At 35.2% G+C, this 20,004-nt stretch overlaps 1 pseudogene; it reads right to left on the bottom strand.

Annotated features, from left to right (window-relative positions):
• LOC139044491 (centromere-associated protein E-like) overlaps positions 1 to 20,004 on the bottom strand; it is a 79,771-nt pseudogene that overhangs the window by 23,532 nt on the left and 36,235 nt on the right.

Genomic DNA, 20,004 nt, shown 5'->3' with positions numbered 1-20,004 from the left:
TGTTTCTTTCGACTCCTCAGCTCACTGAGCCAGCATCAAAACGAGTGACAACAAATCACATGACCTACGTTCTATTATCTGCCTAGAATCTGAGATTTCTCACCTTTTATCAGAGTTAGAGTTCAGGTTCTAGCCCTGTCACTTCCTGACTGGGGAAATCCTTGAGCCATTCTCCCAACTACAAAATGAAGAGTACAATAATTTCCACAAAGTTTTCTAGGGAATTAAGTAAAATGTTAGATAATATCTAAATATAACCTATAAAATACATACAGACACTATAAATTAAAGGAAATAAAATTACATTTGTAGAAATGCTTCTATACCCAAGTTTTAAACTTAGACTTGGTTTCAAATCCTAATTTTACCAATTTACCAGCTGTGTGACCTTGGGCAATGACTAAACTTCCTCCTGGGCCTCAATTTCTTTGTTTATAAATGGAACAATAAACTCTGTCTCATGAGGTAAAGCACCCAGTCTAGTGCCTTGTGTATGGCAGACACCCATTAGGCCTAGGCCCAGCAGCTCAACTTTCTAGAGACCAGACAGGTGACAAGCTGGTCAGGGCACAGGTGGAAGAACACTTTACATTCAATCGGGTATTAACATATTTAGTTCAGGGTGCTAAACAATAGAGTAAGGGGCTTCTGACAATAATGAGCTCTCCTTTTAATAATTTAAGGAAAACCTAGATAGATGTTCATTAATCTGGGATGTTGGAGAGGGGATTCTTGCCTTTGGTCTTAGGAGGAATCACCTTATGGTTGGAGCAGCACTGTCTAGTCATTCATTTGTACTTTTAATAAATACATATTGAAGGCTGACTTCTGTCAGGACTGTGCTAAGTGATGCAGCCATAAACAACACACAGAAGTCTTTAGGGATCTTGTGTTCTAATAGGGGTGACAGTAAATCCTGTTGGCTTTACCCTCACTACATGTTCAGAATCCACACACTTCTCACTGCTTCCACTACTACCTCTCTGGGCCAAGCCATCACCATCTTCGCATGATTACTGAAATTAGTCTTTCAAATAGTCTTCCTGCTATCACTTAATTTTCAACACAACAATCAGAGCTATCCCTTTAAAATGTAAGTCAGACCATGTCTCTCTTGTGGTCAAAACTCTCCAGTGGATCCACATCTCGTTCAGAGTAAAACCCAAAGTCTTTTAAAAGCCCCACAGCCTGCTTCCTCCTGTTAACTCTGACCTCGTTTCTCATTAGCTTTCCCCCTTGTTGATGTTGCTGGAGCCCACTAGGCAGCTTCTGCTTCAGGAGCTCTGTCCTTGCTGTTCTCCCTGCCTGTTCTGCTCTCCACCAGATACCTGTATGTCTCAACCATTGACTCCTTTCAGGTATCTGCTGAAATACCACCTTTCCAGTGAAGCCTCAAAATCATAAACCCTACTGTTTTTTTTCAAAGATTGGCACCTGAGCTAACATCTGTTGCCAATCTTTTTTCTTCTTCTCCCCAAAGCCTCCCCAGTACATAATTGTATATTCTAGTTGTGAGTGCCTCTGGTTTTGCTATGTGGGATGCTGCCTCAGCGTGGCCTGACAAGCGGTGCCATGTCTGTGCCCAGGATCTGAACTGGGGAAACCCTGGGCTGCCGAAGCGGGAGCAGAAACTTAACCACTTGGCCCCAGGGCCGGCCCCAAACCCCACTGTTTTGTTTGTGTATGTATGCATGTATGCACACACATATCTGTACTAGATTATGAAGTTTAGAAGAATACTGAGCATTATCTATTCATTCCATAGAGGTGCCTGTGACTCCTCAGGCCTTTGGAAGGGCCCCAATATTTATTTGTAATTTGAACAGGGGCACTTACTTTTATCCTAAAGCACTTTTCTCTCAGGCTTTCTGTAAGGTGCTGTTTTCCATCACATAGCAACATTTTTTCATATTTTAATACCTCTTTGATGTTCTGTTGGTCCTGCTTGGATGGAAAGAAATAAACAAGGCTTCAGCTATAACTCCATTCATATATAATGTCTAATCATTTACTTTTTCAATTACACATTGTACATTATTTCAATAATGGAATCAAATATTATACTTGTAACACAAAAAAATGTAAAAAATGGTCAGAAAATGAATAATAGTATCATGAAGTCTTTTAGTGAGTAACCTCAACTCATTGGGGAAAAAAGTGGGAGAACCACATATTTTTTGGAGACAGAATCTGTTCCTGTAACGTTCATAGCTGCAAATTAGGTTTTAGATTTATCTCTGGTTCCTACTCTTCCAGATCTCTGCAGTAGAATAATTATTGCCAACTAAACATGCTAGCACGACTGTCTGTACTGTCCATGGTGCTCCAAGCTCCATTCATATATTCTTCCCAGCACCTTGGACCAGAAAATTCATACCCTGCCTACATTTTGTATTTCTGACTACAAGTACAAAACAAAACATTTTCTCCCATTTGTTTATCTTATTTACTGCAGTACCCAGAAGACTAATTGTTCAATGAATATTTGTTGAATGAATTAAATCTCTTTATAAATTTAGTTAGGGTCCACATAAATATGATTCCCAAGTGTCTGATGTTTCTATTGAGATTGCAAATGATACTGTTTTCCACTTTATTCTTTCTTCACTATTGAAATATGAGAATGAAAAAGATTTTTATAGATTTCATAAACTTTCTTATTGATCTGAAGTTTACATTACTTTTTAGAGGATTCAGTTCAATTTCTTTTTTTGTATTCATCTTGCCTTCTTCCCTTCTAATGTCACTAACAAGAGCCCACGTCTAACCCTATCAGGTAGAGATAGAGAGATGGGCTATTTAATCTTTTGTAAATCGAATCCTTCAACTATTTCTCCATTGAGAATAATGCTATTTCTTGGTTTAAAAACTCTTTTAAAATTTCATTAAAGAAAATAGTCTGCTTATTTAACAAATTTTTTCTTAAAAATAAAGAATTAAAATGGTATTTTCTGAAATAGATTTTAGCTTCTTTTAAAACTGTACTTGCCTGTTTGTGTGAAAAGTTATAGTAATAGTTTTCCCATTATCCTCCGTTTGTAGAAATTTCCCGGAAAAAAAAAGTAAAAACATTGCTACCCTTTTCAAAAAAGCTTGTTTCTTATAAATAGTTACTAGATAGGGGTAGATTCTGAACTCGCTCTAGCTATCATTTCTCTTAAGGTTTCTCTGAATTGGTCTCTTTCCATTTTTGAGAGACTTTTATGCTCCTTAGCTCATCTCTCTCCTCAGCTACAATTCTTATTTCTTCAAGGCTTTCATAAAGTTTCTTAGTCAAGTGTAAGTTATCCATTTCCACATTTTGCATAGATAAATTTTGGGCCTCAAACTGCTTCTTCAATCCTTCCGTTTCATTCATTTTTTAATGAGTTTTACTGACATCTTCTTTCACTTTAAGAAGTTGAAGCTCTTTTTTCTGAAGTTCTCGGATCTTGAGATAATTATAAAACAAGTTAGAATGCAAACAGAACTCCTTCAAGGACGGAAAATAGTCTATTTGTTACATACAAGCACATATCTATGTCTATATATCTATTTCTATCTCCTTGCTGAGTCTACAAATAATTTTGGACACAACTACTCCCAAAAGAATAAAACAACAATACCTTTTCCTGTAATTCATCTTTTGCCTTATTTAAATCCTTTTGAATATTTGAAATCTGGGTTGTCTTTTCTGAAACTCTCTCTCTGAATTTATCAATAGTTTCCTGGTGTTCTTTCAAATGCATACGAGCAATTTTCAGTTCTTGTTGTGTTTCCAGATCCTTTATTATTAGAAGAAATTGAGAAATATGATAATATAAAGGCACATTATCTTTTCTTAATGATGAACTAGTTAAAGTAAAAAAATGCATTCTCACAGTTAAAAACCACCAACACACCACCCCCAAATCAGAACAGTATGGAAGGATAGAGAGTACAGACCCTGTCCCTCACCTCGCCCATCCTAGTCCTGCTCCTTGTTGAACTGGCTGCTTGCTCTTCTCCTTTCAGACCCCTTGGACACCCTTCTAGATCAACGTCACAGAAAAAGTGTCCCATTCTTATGCTTAGTGTTCCCTTATACAGACAAACCCCACTTAGCCAGTGCCTTATGGCGGACACTTGGATTGCTTTTAGCTTTTGTTTACCACAAACAATGCTGCAGTGAATGCTGTTGTATTTCTGCCCAAATGTGTGAATGTATTGGTTGGATAAATTCCTAGGAATGGAATTGCTGTAACAAACGTATATGCTGATAAATTTTTAATAAGATATTGTCAAACTGTCTCCCTAAAAGGCTCTAACATTTACTTTTTCACCAACAGTATCATTTATTTAAAAGAGAAGGAAGCTTCTTGTATTAAAAATATGTGTGCTGGACAGGAAGAAAGAGTATAACTCACTCTAGCTATGGTTTCTTGTAGGTTTGCCTTCAGTTGGTCTCTCTCCAGTTTGAGTGCCTCTTCCACTTTTCTTAGATTATCTCTTTCTTTCATTACAGATTTCATTTCTTCAAGATTTTCATGAAGTTTCTGAGCCAAGTTTAAGTTTTCCGTTTCTATTTTATCCAGAGTTAAACTTTGGGCCTTGAATTGTTTCTTCAATCGCTCTATCTCGGACATTTTTTTCTGTGTCTCACTGACATCTTCTTTTAACTTAAAAAGCTGATGTTCATTTGCCTTAAGTTCTTGGATCTTATCAAGATAATCATAAAATAACATGTCAGGATACAGATGGTTTTTAAGACAAGTATAAAGAATAGTTTCTAAATTGATTAAGACAATAGGCTTCTAATGTCACTCATTAATATTCTGCATAATTCCACACAGAAGTTATTTTCTTTTGAGATTATATACGTAAGTGTATATATATATACACACAAGTGTGTACATATGTACATATACACACAAGTGTACATATATATACATATATATACTTGTGCATATATACACATGTATATAGATGCACTCATGTACATATACACATAAGTGCACTAATCTTAAGTGTATAGTTCAATTATTCTTGACATATGTTTACATCTATGTAATAACAACCCAGATTAAAATATAGAACATTTCTAGCACCCCAAAAAGTTCCTGTGTGCCCCCTTACTACAGCCAACCACTATCATGACCTTGGTCATCTTAGGTGACTTTGCCTGTTTTTGAACTTATAAACCACAAGGTGTAAATCCATTCTCCCAGTGAAAGGCATCTGAGTTGTTTTCAGTTTTTCACTATTATGATTAGAGCTGCTATGAACATTCTTGTACATATCTTTATGTGGAAGTATGCGTTCTTTTCTCTCAGGTACATACCTATAATCGCTGGGCCACAGGCATGTACATGTTCAGTGTCAGTAAACACTGCCAACGTGTCTTCCAATGTGGCTAAACTATTTCATATCCCCAGAGGATTATAGGCACAAATAAGTCAGACAGCCAATCAAATAACCCTCCCCTCCCCCCATACCTTTTCTTGTAATTTAGTGTTTGAATTTTCTAAATCCATCTGCATATTTGATATTTCATCTGTCTTCTCAGAAACAATCCCTCTGAGTTTATCAATAATTTCCTGGTGCTCCTTCAGATGCATGTGAGCAATTCTTAGTTCCTCTTGTTTTTCCAGATTCTTCATCATTAGAGAAATTTTGAGAACAGTGACATATCTTAATGTTAAAATGTTAGTATTTTTTTAATGAAAATAACATATTTTCTTAGTAAAAATAATAAAACTATTACTTCTTACTCTGTATTTTTGTTGTTAGAAAGTGATAAGCTTTTCCTCCCCGTCCCCACCTCCCACAGCCTGCTCCCACTTTCCAGAGGCAAACATGTTATATGTGCACTATTCTACAGCTTGCTTTTCCTCCTAAGAGTCATTCTGGGCTTTCCATATTAGGACGGTCAAATCTATTCCATTTTTTTATTAGGTGTTGCATAGTATTCTGACATATTGCTCTTGTTTACCCAGTTTCCTTCTGATGGACATTCAGATTGTATCCCATTTTTTATTACAAATTGCTACAATGAACAACACTGTGGTGTATATATGTGTATGTATATATATATATTTCTTTATCTTAACAATTGATTAAGTATACATGTAGGATAAAGTCTATGAAGAAAATATTGCTTACAGAATTTACAATTTTCAAGAACAATACCAAGTTACGTGCCTAAAAGTTTCTATCAGTTCACTCACACCAGCAGCACCATCATGTGAAAGCAGGGCTCACTGCTGTCAGCAAAGCTCACGCTTCCTCACGAGGGAGGGAAGGAGTATCGCTTACTGTAGCTTCCGTCTCTCGCAGGCTTTCCCTGAGCTGCTCTCGCTCCGTTCTGAGGGTTTCCTCCACTCTTCTGAGGCCATCTCTTTCCTTAGCAACAAGTTTTATTTCTTCAAGGTTCTCAAGATGTTTCTGAGTCAATTTGAACTTCTCTGTTTCTATAGTTTCCAGAGTTGAATTCTGGGCCTCTAATTGCTTCTTCAATTGCTCTGTTTGATGCATATTTTCCTTGAGATCATTTTTTGCCTTAAGAAGTTGATGTTCTTTCTCCTGAAGTTCTTGGATCTTGAGATAAGCATACAATAAATTATGATATAGATAGATTTGATAAAAAGCTAAATAATAGTTTCTAAATTAATAGGCAAATCTTTACTTGTCTCCAATTTTAGGCTAACTCATATCTTGTTTCTTTACACAAAAGACCTGATTCAAACTCTCAGCTACTCAGATAACAACTTTAAAAAAATACCTGTGCTTTTAAGGCAGTATTTGTGTTTTCTAAATGTATTTGCATATTTAATATTTCATCTGTCTTCTCTGAAACAACTTCTCTGAGTTTATCAATAGTTTCTTGGTGTTCTTTCAGATGCATGTGCGCAATTTTGAGTTCTTCTTTTGTTTCCAGACCCTTTATTAGCATGTGAAGTTTAAAGAATATTTTAACAACATCATCTCAACACTGCCCCCCTTCCCAATTGGCTCAGTTTTAAGGAAACACAACAGATGAAGAAAAGGGTCTAACTGACCTTAACTTCAATTCTTCTTATGTATTCTTTAAGTTTCTCTCTCTCTACTTCAAAGGACTCTTGTAATTTCTGTAGATCATTTCTTTCTTTGGTTATGGATTTTATGTCCTCATAATTTTCACGGAGTTTCTGAGCCAACTCTAGCCTCTCCATTTTCATACGTTCCAACGTTAATTCTCGGTTCCTTAATTCATTCTTTATATTCTCCACGTCATTCATCTTTTCCTGCATCTTACTCATCTCTTCTTGTACACTAAGAAGTTGTTGCTGTTTTTCTTGGAGTTGTTGGCTCTTAAGAAATAAAGTTTTTATTATTACCATTTTGCCATATTATCTTAAAATTCTTATGTAAAATGTACTTTGCCAAACTGAGAGAATCATTATCACAGCCCTGCACACTACCCTAGTGGAAACAGACAAGCAGCACTGAAAGTAAAGCAGCTTCTAGGCATAGTGTCTGTACTGGGCTGAAGAGGGTCCCACCCAAAATTCAAGTCTACCCAGAACCTCAATGTGATCCGATTTGGAAAGAGGGTTTTTGCAGATGTAATTAGTTAAGGATTGAGAAGATACCCTACTGGACTAGGGTTGGGCCCTAAATCCAATGAGAATGTCCTCATAAGAGACGGGAAAGGACGCACAGAGACACAGAGAAGATCCTGTGAAGATGGAGACAGAGATTGAAGTGATGCAGCTACAGAACAAGGACTATCGAGGACAGCGGGAGCCACGGATAGCACAAGGCAAGGAAGGACTCTTCTCTAGAGCCTTCAGAAGAAGCATGGTCCTCCGACACCATGATTTTGGAATTCGAGAATCTAGAAATGTGACAGAATAAATTTCCATTGTTTTTATGCCAGCAAGTTTATGATAATTTGACACAGAAGTCCTAAGAAACTAACATAGTGTCACTTGGTTAATCAAGGAGGCAAAGTAAAAATGCGAAAAATTTAAAAAGAAAAGAGACTGACTAAATATATAGATGTACCTGGCAAATAAACTGTAATTCCTCATCTCTTAAAACCTTTTTGGATAATTTATTTTTAGTTCCAATAAGGTCTTTAGGGGATGGCCCACACAAACACTGAGGCATTAACTTTTACATAAGCCTATTGATATCACCTCTTTGGGAGGAGTATGAAATAGACAGGAGGTTTTAGTAAATTCAATTAGGTTATAGTGAAAGGGATGAGAATTAAGAGAACATATATTAGGAAAAAAACATTCCACAGAAGCACAATGGAAACACTACGCTATTTATAATGCATGTAGCACTGTTCTTAGGATAAACAGAAAGATATCAGTGGGTCCATTTTAGAATTACTAGAGCAGTACAATTGTTCTAACAGTCTTAGCTCTTACACAATTATATTACAACAGCACCTTACTTCTAAAAAAGAAATAATTCAGGAACTTGCAAACATCTAAGAGATGGTAATAGTGACAAATCTTAGAGTTTAGAGAATGACTAATATAGCTCTATATAAGGGCAGGAGCTTTGTTTTACTGACTAATGTATATCAAGTGCCCAGAACAGTGCCTGGCCCACGGTAATGCTCAATAAATATTTGATGAATGAATGAATACATCATGAGTAGTTTAGATGAACCAAGGCCCCCTCTCATTGAAAGACTCTAGGATAATATAATACACACAAAAGAGGTTAGCTAAGATCCTAGTGTGAGTTCAAACTGTCCAAAATATTAGCATTGAGAGCTGTTCATTTGGGAGGTACATTCTATTTCTGGAATTTAGGTCTATTAGAACCAAAATTTATCACCAAAAAAAAAAAGTTTAGTCAGGAAATATGGCCAGGAAGATAACTTTAAAAATTCACCTTTTCCTTTAGCTTTTCTTCAACTTCTGCCAGTTTCTCACAGGTCCTAGAAAGCTCTTTCTCTTTCTTTATGGTACAGTTCTTTTCTTGTGCAACTATCTCTTGTTGCTTTTTAAGTTCACCTCTAAGAATTCTTAATTCTTCCTGGTTTTCAATGGTCTAGAATTTTTAAAAAGTTGAGATTAAATGACACTAGCTTACATTTAGGAAATCAGGTAAAAATCAGCATTTACCTCAGCCTGAAAATGGAGAAATCATGGCAAACTATATTGGAAAAGACTAACTTAAAAAGAAAGTGAGTCTATTTTGATCATGTAAATGCCAAGAATCTGCTTTCTTATGCTGTTTCTTTATTGCTCAACTTACATTCCTACCACGAGAATTAGAACTGGATTTAGTATTCCATCATAAGAGGTTTGCTTGTTTTCTACCCTGAAGCCAAAAGAGACTGTTTCTAAGCTTTCATCGATAGACGATGAGACTGCAGGTTATAGGCTTTTCATATGCTGGGATGGCTTTGATTTTGAGCAAGCTCAAAACAGCAGCCGTCCTTTGCTAGCATGAATTGGACTAATCTTAGTTATTATGCTTAAAGAGTGACATTCTCAAGTATCAAGACCAAAAAACATTACAAGACAGATACCGAGAAGAAAATACAACTTTTGTCTGTACTCTTATTTACATTCAGCTCTTTGACCAAACAGACAATCCTAAGAAACATGGAAAATTACACAAAAGGTCAGGGTCTACTGTGATCCATAGCAAACTTCTGAAAATATTAATTTCAATCTATTACACATTAGATTGCCCCCACATATAGAAACAAAAACTAAAGTAGGTTTGAAAATATTGGCAAACATTAACAACAATTAAACATGAAATTTAAGAAAAATTACAACAGCATAAATAAAATAGAAACACTTAGGAACCAATTAACAAAATATGTCCAAGATCTGTACATTGAAATCTATACAACACATCACTGAGAGAACAGTTTATAGAAAGATACACAATAAGCACATAAAAAGATGCTCAACATCTTTAGTCATTAGGGAAAGGCAAATCAAAACAAGGTTACACCCAATAGAAATGGCTAAAATTAAAAACACCAATAATATGAAGTGTTGGTGGGGATGTGGAGCCATCAGAATTCTCTTAATGTGCTGATGAGAATGTAAAACGGTGCAACTATACTTTGGAAATCAGCCTAGTAAATTCTTACCAAGCTAAACATACATCTCCCTATGACCCAGCTATTTCACTTAGATCCATACTCTAGAGAAATAAAAAATATATGTTCATAAAAACATTTGTATGAGAATGTTTATAGCAGCTTTATTCAAAATACCCAAATAGTAGAGATAACTCAAATTTCCATCAATATAGGAGAAAGGCTAAACAAATTGTGGCCTATTCATACACCGGAAGACTACCAAGCAGTAAAAAGGAGTGTAGAAAGAAGTGAGACAAAAGAGCACATGCAGTGTGATTCTATTTGTGTGAAGTTCTAGAAGAGACAGTGAGCTGAGGTGGAAAACATCAGGACAGTGACTATGTGGGGCAGAGGATGAGATCAGGATTGCCTGGGTGGAGGTGGGAGGGAACTTGCTGGGGTGGAGAGAACACAAGTAGAGACATTTGTCAAAAGTCATCACACTGGACACTCACATCAGATACATTTATTGCATGTAAATTATACCTCAATAAAGTTGTAAAAATCTAAAACATACAAAGACAAAAACACATTGCTGAATCTCACCATTCCAATACTGTCCCTCAGGTCAGTCTTCAGTTGCTCCTTTTCTGCAGTAACCCTCTCTAACATTTGTCGCAGTGCTGTTTTCTCCTGTATTAAAGAAAATATCTTTCTCTGTTGTTCAGTTAGCTCATTATCAACATCTGCAATCAGCACTTGGGTTTTTTTGGCTTCCAAACTCTGCTTTTTATCTATGCCAACCATCTAAAATATTAATACATTAGAGAAGAATTTCTTAGTAACAGTTTTAATAATAAAAATAGCCAAACTTCTATTACTTATTATGTACCAGGCACTATTTTCACACAGTGACACATTTAATCTTCCCCATAACCTTACAAGGTAGGCACTATTACTATCTCCGTTTGACAGGCAAGGAAACTGAATCCCAGAGAGGGTAGGTCACTTGCCCAAGGTCACTCAGAGAAGTTATCAGACTTTGAATCCAAGTGGTCTGGTTCCAGAGCTCGTGCTCTTGTGCCTGTTCACTGGTAAGAGCTATGTGGACAGCTATAGATAATTCACAACTATCTTCATGTACGATGGGTTAACCTGGCTTTATGAAGGAGTAAGCCAGCTTAAACTCTCCCTCTTTATTTCTTTCCTTCAAAAGCTGGAAACCATAACTTATGCCCTACTACTAACAAATCTTTATTTTCAGAGTTTTATTATAGATAAGAGGGCAAAAGAGTTTTGTTAGAAACATATTTCATATTATAGTAGCATAATTCACCTTTTCATATTTTTCATATACTGCTTAAGAAAAGCATGTTATATAAATCCATTTATCCATAAATAAGTCTTAACCAAAGGTAACCTGATACATGGACTCCTTGGTAAAAGGAGACAAAGATTGATGTTACCAGTATGAAATTAGGGTATCACCATATAATCCTATACTAGCCCAGTAAAAACACTCAGCTGAATATTGGTCACAGATGTTTAAAAAGTTTTTATAATAATCTATATTTAATTAGAAAAAAAAGAAAAAGAAAAAAAATCATCCAATGACACCAACTTCACACAACCACTATTAGAATTTGGGAATATTTCCTTCCAGAGTTTCTTCTATTAAAAGAATTTTTTTAACATTGCAATTATGACTACTTTACATATAAGATCCTTTTTAGTTTTTCTTTCCCACTTAGATTAGATGATATGCATTTTCCCATGCTGTTACATAATCTCCAAATTATAATTTTTAGTAGTTGCTCAATTCTCTAGAGTGGATACAGACAAACCATATTTCATTTGGTTAGCCCCTTCTTTTTGGCAATCTGCATGAGCTTCTACAAGGATGAGCAGAGAGCTAACTACAACTACAGGAGAAATTAAGGCAGGAACACAGAGTCTTTGGGATTAGTCAGTCAGCTACTATAATTCAGAATCTTGCATCTTTACTCCTAAATATGGAAATGTACACAAAACAAAGCAGATTGAGACAAAGTGCAAAACTGAACTCAGCCTAGAAAGTATTCCAGCTACCATGGTTATGAGCAAATCTAATAGGTCTAATTATTAAATAAGGAAAAAAATTGTGTCCTTTATATGAGAATAAGCCTACTAATCACAAAGTTTAAAATTTCTGTTGAGACACACTAGAGAAACTCATTTCCAGAGAGAGACACATCAAGCAGGATTGAAAACGGGCACTCCTAGAGGCTTCATGATAGACCTACTAGGCTATCATAGGCTGCCCTCTGGTGCTCTGATAAACAGGTTTATCTGGAAATCCCTAGACCCACTGCTTTATCCTCATGGGTGATTCCAGCATGAACACGATTTCACAAGACCAAGCTCACCTCAGCATTGCATCCCAGATTTCAGAAACCCTGATGAACAGAATGGCCCAGGAGAATTTCCAGTTAGACCCTTTTATCAACACAGATGATTCCAGCATGAACTTAATACCACAGACTGGCTGGTCCGGTGAGTGTAACTCTCCTTTTCCCTCACTCCGCCTCTACTGCTCCTTCTCATGGGGCCCTGTGACTGCATTTTGCATTTGTTTAAAAGCGGCTACTGACTGTGCATTTATTTTCAAAAAACTATTGAAAAACCTTTCCCCTTATAAAAGTGGAAGTCATAAATTTTAAATCAAGGTCAAGTGCCTTTGGCCCATAGTTGACCCAAAATATAGATAAACTGAGAATACAAGATACAGAGCAAGTGAAAATGCTTTCTAGGAAAGAATGACTGAAGCATAGGGAGAGAGGAAGAGAAAGCTCCTTTTCCAAGGCAGGAATATTGTACCCCAGAGTAAATGGGAAAAAAGAAGCTCATTATATAGAGTAATAGTATATAAAGGTATATAGAGGTTTCTTTACATAAGTTGGATCTTACTGAATTGTTCTTTAGTATGTATCTGTTTTTATTTAATAATGTATCCTGGAAATTTTCCAATTGTAGATAATGTCTACTTTAAAGAAATTCCATGACTATACAAAACTCTATTACATTTCTATACATTAACAATAAACAATTAAAAAAGGAAATAGAGAAAACAATCCATTTACAAAAGCATCAAAAAGAATAAAATATTAAGGAATAAACTTAACCAAGATGGCAAAGGCTTGTACAATGAAAACTACAAAATGTATCTGAAATACATTAAAGACACAAATAAATGGAAAGACGTCTCATGTTCACAGATTGGAAGACTTAATATTGTTAAGAAGTCAATGCTACCCAAAGCGATCTACAAATTTAATGCAATCCCTATAAAATCCTAATAGTGTTTTGCAGAAATAGAAAAATCCACCCTGAAATTCATATGGAATCTCAAGGGACTCCAAACAGGCAAAACAATCTTGAAAAAAGAACAGAGCTGAGGGTCTCACACACCCTGATTTCAAAACTTACTACAAAGTTATAGTAATCAAAACAGCTCAGTACTGGCATAAAGACAGATATATAGACCAATGAAATAGAAAACAGAGCCCAGAAATAAACCTTTGCATATGGTCAAATGATCTTTAACAAGGATGTCAAGACCATTCAATCATAAAGGATGGTATCTTCAACAAATGGTGTTGGGAAAACTGGATATCTCATGCAGAAGAAAGAAGTTGGGCCCTTACTTTACATCATATAAAAAAGTTAACTCAAAGTAGATCAAAGACCTAACCATAAGAACTAAAACTGTAAGATGCTTAGAAGAAAACATGGGAGAAAAACTTCATAAAGTGGATCTTGCCAATGATTTCTTGGATATGACACCAAAAGCACAGACAACAAAAGCAAAAAGAGATAAACTGGACTACATAAAAACTACAAATTTCTGTGCACCAAAGGACACAATCAACAGAGTGAAAAGGCAACCTAGGAATGGGAGAAAATATATGCAAGTCACACAATTGATAAAGGGTTAATATCCAGACTATATAAAGAATGTCTAAAATTCAACAACAAAAACCAAACAATCCAATTTAAAAATGAGTAAAGACTTGAACAGACATTTCTGTAAAGATATACAAATAGCCTACAAGCACATGAAAAGATGCTCAACATTACTAGTCATTAGGGAAATGCAAATAAAAACCACAATGAGATATCATCTCACACTTATTAGGATAGCTACTGTGAAAAAAGGAGAAAATAATACGTGTTGGTGAGAACTTGGAGAAATTGGAACCCTTATGCACTGCTGGTGGGAATGTAAAATGGTACAGCCATGATGGAAAACAGTATGACAGTTCCTCAAAAGATAAAAAACATGATCCAGTAAATCTGACATCCAAAAGAATTGAAAGCAGGGACTCAGAGAGATATTTGTACACCATGTTCATAGCAGCATTATTCCCAACAGCAAAAAGGTGAAAGCAATCTTCACTGCCCATTAATGGGTGAATGGTTAAACAAAATGTAGTATATACATACAATGGAATATTATTCAGCCCTAAAAAGGAAGGAATTTCTGATGTATGCTGCAACATAGAGGAACCTTGAGGACGCTATGCTAAATGAAATAAGCCAGTCAAAAAAAGACAACATACTGCATGATTCCGCTTATGTGAGGTACCTAGAGTAGCCAAATTAAGAGAGATAGAAAGTGGAAAAGTGGTTGCTAGGGGCTAGAGGAGGGAGGGAATGAGGAATTGTTTAGTGGGTATAGAGTTTCAGCTTCACAAGATAAAAAGAATTCTGGAGATTGGTGGCACAACAACGTGAACGTACCTAACACTACTGAACTGTTTGCTTAAAAATGATAAAGATGGTAAATTTTATGCTATGTATATTTTACCACAATTAAAGATACAAAACAAACAAAAATAAATTTATACGTATATATATATATATATATATATGAATGACTACTACTCCAAGCTATGGATGTATGAAAGATTATTTCACCATTCTCCTATTGGTGAACGTTTTAAATTCCCAGTAGTAATTATTCTGGATTAAATAGTATTAAGTATAATAACAATGAAAAATAGTATAAAAAATTCTGACATATAAAAGGCATTTTTGAAAAGTAGAAATGCATTGTAAATAAATCAGTTATATAAAATTACAGGCAATCCCGTTATGGACTGAATTATGTCCTCCCAAAATCCACATGTTGAAGCTCTAAGCCCCAAAATGACTGTATTTGGAGAGAGGGCCTTTAAGGAGAGTAATTAGGGTTAAATGAGATCATATGGCTGGGGCCCTAACCCCATAGAACTGGTGTCCACTCCAGAAGCAGAAGAGAACCAGAGCTCTCTCGGCTCACACACAGAAGGGCCATGTGAGGAGAGGTGCCATCTGCATGATAGGAAGAGGGCTCACAAGAAACTGAATTTTCTAGCTCCTTAACCTTGGACCTCTAGCTTCTACAACTGGGAAAAAGTAAATTTCTGTTGTTTAAGCTACTTAGTCTATGATATTTTGTGATGGCAGACTAATATACCTCCCTTTTAAAAAATCATCATTAGCATCCTAGCCTTTCTTGTATATAATTAAATAACAAAGCAGCTCTTCTCCCCAGGTTTCAGGACAAAACGAACCATGCTGCCTAGAATAAGCTGAGATTTAAGCACAGCACAGCTCTAGAAACAGACATGAACACGACACACACATCGATAGTGAACTCTCAACTAGTACACAAAATCTGATATAAAACAAATATTTTACCCATAAGTAATAATAAGCACTCAATCTTTCTTACATTCTTAGAATTCAGAGGGGCTTTTAAAGATGTTTAAAATACACCAGGCCTCGGAAAATATCAGCTCAAAGTTTGAACTAACATTTTTGCCTTTTCCTTTTCCAACTGATTGTAAGCAGTTATATCTGAAGTTATTTCAAAGACACTAGGGCTAATCTTGTAAACTGTTGTTAGTTATTCACTGTGAATAATCAATAAGATTGAGGTCACCATTATGTACTTAAGTGTCTGAAGTTAAGGAGAAAGCTCACATATAGTATATGAAAACTCGAACAGAAATACCCTTTACCTTTTCCTGAAATTCATCCGAATTTTCTCCTATGTTTTCCTCTATACGCAAATTCCTGGAAGTTTCCTCAGAAATTTTCATTTTCAGTGTGTTAACTGTTTCTTGGTGTTGTTTTAAAGACTCAAGAGCATTTTGTAATTGTTCTTGGGTATCTATGTTCTTTGTCAGAGAAAGGGAACACAATTTCAATTAGAATAATGTGAAACAATGAAAATAACTTTATAGTTACTGCTTGATCATAAATAATAACTGATGGCTCCTGAACGTCTTGAAGAGGCTCTGAGTTTTCAGTTTACTCTGTCAAAGCCTCACCATGGTCACGGTGTCCTGAATGTCACTTCTGAGCTGGTCCCTCTCAATCTGCAGGCTCTCTTGGAGCTGTTTCAGGCCATCTTTTTCTTGGGTTAAGGTTCTTACTTCTGCTAAGGTTTGTTGAAGTTTCTCAGTAATCAGTGCTTTCTCCCTTTCGACAGTTTGCAGCCTAGAATCTCTACTTTCTAATTGTTGCTTCAGCTCTTTCACTTCATTTAACCTTTCTTGACTCTCAGCTGTTTTCTGCTGAAGTTCCTGGGTTTTGTAAGAAAGCTTTAAAATAAGAAAAAGTTACTGTGAGAAGCAGAGCATTCTGTGGCATCTATATAGAAGCCAAACCCCAGAAAACTAAAGACCATTTCCATAGAGGGTGTGTTGTACCAACCTCCATGTTCAAAGCATCCAAGCTTAAACCAAGTGTTTGAGCTTCTTTAGAGAGATTTCCTATGTTCTGACTCATTCTTGCATTCTCCTCAAGGACCATCTTATACTTTTGCTCAGTTTCAACATGTTGATTTTTAAAATCTTGGAATTCTTGATCAGTTCTTTTATAATTCAACTGGCTAGCTGCTAGGTCACTTTTAGTTTTCCCAACTTCTTCAAGTAAATCTTGAATTCTACTCTCTTTATGAACTACTTCAGAAAACAATTTGTCTTTTTCTGATGTTATTTTACAGAGCTCTTCAGATTTGTCATTTATCTACGGAAAAGAAATAAAATTTAGCTATGTTAGCAATATAAGATCCACTACAGCAGTTATCAGGAAAAGAAAAGCTTTATCTGCAAAAAAGAAAAAAGACATTGAAATTAAGCACAGATTTGACTGAGGAAAGGTAATATTTTTATTGTCACATCTTTATAACAATATATTATCCTGCTTAACTTTACCATCAAAGTTTTGTTTGGGTTCTAGTAAGGATTGAGTGGAGAAGAAACACTTAATTAGGATGTCTTTATTTCCTTATCTATCATTCTAAAGTGTTTTCTAACTTTATGGTGTTTCAGGCATCTTATGGTTTTTCTTAGAATTTGACTTATTATTTTCTTTCTAAAGGCTTTGAATGCAGCTCAGATTTCCAAAAACTTAATCCATGAATAATTTAAATTTTAAATAACTTAAATTGAAACTATTATTTAAGTAATTAATTTAAACCAACAATATCCAGCTTATAAATAGTTTAATCATTGTGAAAGATAAAGGAGAAGGAAGTGGGAAAAAGAGAGGAGAGCCAAAGTTGAGACAAAGGAGAGGGAGCGAGACAGTAGAGCTCTTGTAACCACAGGCTCAGGGTAGGAGGCAGGTCTGTGTAACTCAGCTTTTAGATCCATAACTATGTGTTGGGCTAAAAAACAGCATGTACTTTAAAGAGTTTTTAGGATGACTAAATAACGTTGCTAAAGTTGTTTAGCATGATGCTCACCATGTAGTAAGTACTCAAATTCTTGTCCTTTTTATTTCTTTCAGAAAGGCAGAAAAAGGAAAGGCTGGCAGAAGGTTTCCGGAATTGCTCACTAGGCTGCAATATTTACGTCAACCTCTAAAACTTCATCAATGCCACCCTCTTTACCTCCTTACTCTCCTTTATTCAACATAGTGATATGACCACAGCAACAGCACCAAAAAAGATAAAGACTAAGGGTGGGCCATCAATCTCTGTTGAAAAGCACTACATCTGAGGACTATAGAAATGGCCCCTACATGGATCTCATTACTAAGTATACTGTTACATATTCTTTGAAAATGTTCCTAACAAGCAGGGTCAAATGTTTACAGTCTCTTCACTGTTACTTTAAAACAAACTATGGCAAAATATTTAAGGCAATATTGCAAGGGTTTTTATTTCAAAGTAAGAGTTATTTGCTTAAAAACATATTTACCTCTTTCCTTAGCATTTCTACTTCTGAGGGTAAAGATTTCAACTCTGAGAGCAAATTAACTTCTTTATGCAAAGCTTCATTTTCTTCAACTTCTTTATTCAGTTCTTTCTGGAGATCAGTAATCTTTCTTCCTGATTCCAAATTACAGAGCAAATCTAGGATATTTTTGGTAAATTAAACAGTTTGCAGTTATTGGGACAATTTAAATTACATACAAACTTAGATTACTTAATCAGATTATATAAAATTTATTAAAGAAAGAACCAGTGTTGGTCAACAGGTAATCCAATTGTTAAAAGTTCTTGAATCGCCTTTTTCAAGATCGGGTCCAATTCATTTGAAAAATAATTCTTAAACCTTTATAATTTGAAGTCCATGGAAACACTTATAAATACTGACACCAAATGATATTGAAATTTAATATTAGGCTACTTACAAACATCAGAGAACAATGGACTTTTAATCATTGGAATGGAGGTGCAAAATCCTTTAGGCAGTTGGATTTGCAAAGAGGTAAGTCTGAAATTATAAAATACCTTTTGGAACTTTTCCATCTATAAGGCAGGTGAGTTTTGCTATTTCATTAAAAGAAGATTGTAATTCTTTCTCCAGATCAACTTGCATTTTCTTCTTTGCCTCCAACTGCCTTTGATATAACTGAATATCATTTTCCATTTGCTTGCATGCACTTGCAAGTTCTTTCTATGAGAGAAACAATACAAATTCACAAAAATGTAGTGATCATTACAACTGCTTTATTATAAATATAACAAAAATCACTTACCATTTTCTCTTTCAGCTCCAGATTTTCACTCCTGAGACAGGCTGCTTCTCTCTTGGCATCGAGGGCTACAGCCTCAGCATCGAACAGAGTCTGTTTCATCTGTTTGAGGTCTTGAATGTTTTCCTATACACACAACAAAAAGGATTTCCTGAAAGCTAACTTTCTTAGAGTTGGAAAAGACTTTAGAGAACACACACACAGATGTCATTCCTAACAAATCAAAAATGGTGAAAATACGTTAATCACCAAATTTTTTTTAGGATAGATGAAAAGAAATGACATTTTCGAAAATAAAAATATTTTTAAAAATTCTGGTTATCTTTTTCCAAATTATAAAAGCACTATATATATAGAAGTACTGTAATTTAAGAAATCTGTTATTGTTTAAAAAAGATTAACACAATTGTTGCTCAGCTAGCCTGTTAAAGTTTCCTACGTATTTTTAAATTATTCTCTCCAAAACATGACAGGTGAGCAATTAATAGTTAAAATTAAGAATATTAAATCACAAACTGAAAAAAAAAAGACAAACAATCCAAAAGAAAAAGAGAGAAAAGATACGAACAGGCAACTCACAGAAGAGAAAATATAACTGATAAATACATAAAAAGATCCACTGTGTCATTTTTAAAGAGAAGTAGCATTTTAACATGACTTTAGCTGACATGAATTCAACCATATGTCCTTGGGAAAACATTAATGCATGAATGAATGAATGAATGAATAAAGAGAAAGAAATAAAGAACAACTTTTAAAAAGTGGGCAATTCTGCTTGCCACTCTGTCAGTAGACACTCGAAGATTATATGAAAGTACCTTTCTTCCCAGGGCCTCCAAACAGTAACAACACTTTTAAAAAGAATCATTTGTGATTAATAGAAGGTAACAAAAAGTACTCTGACAAGTTCAAATGAAAACAAAAGAACAACAGAAACTAAGATTAAAAAAATTCTAGCTAGTGGACAGCCCTGTGGCCGAGTG

Source organism: Equus asinus, unplaced genomic scaffold (assembly GCF_041296235.1).
Source record: "Equus asinus isolate D_3611 breed Donkey unplaced genomic scaffold, EquAss-T2T_v2 contig_89, whole genome shotgun sequence".
Taxonomy (NCBI): domain Eukaryota; kingdom Metazoa; phylum Chordata; class Mammalia; order Perissodactyla; family Equidae; genus Equus; species Equus asinus.
The sequence above is the reverse complement of the archived record's forward strand: the minus strand, read 5'-3'. Positions and strand labels throughout refer to the sequence as shown.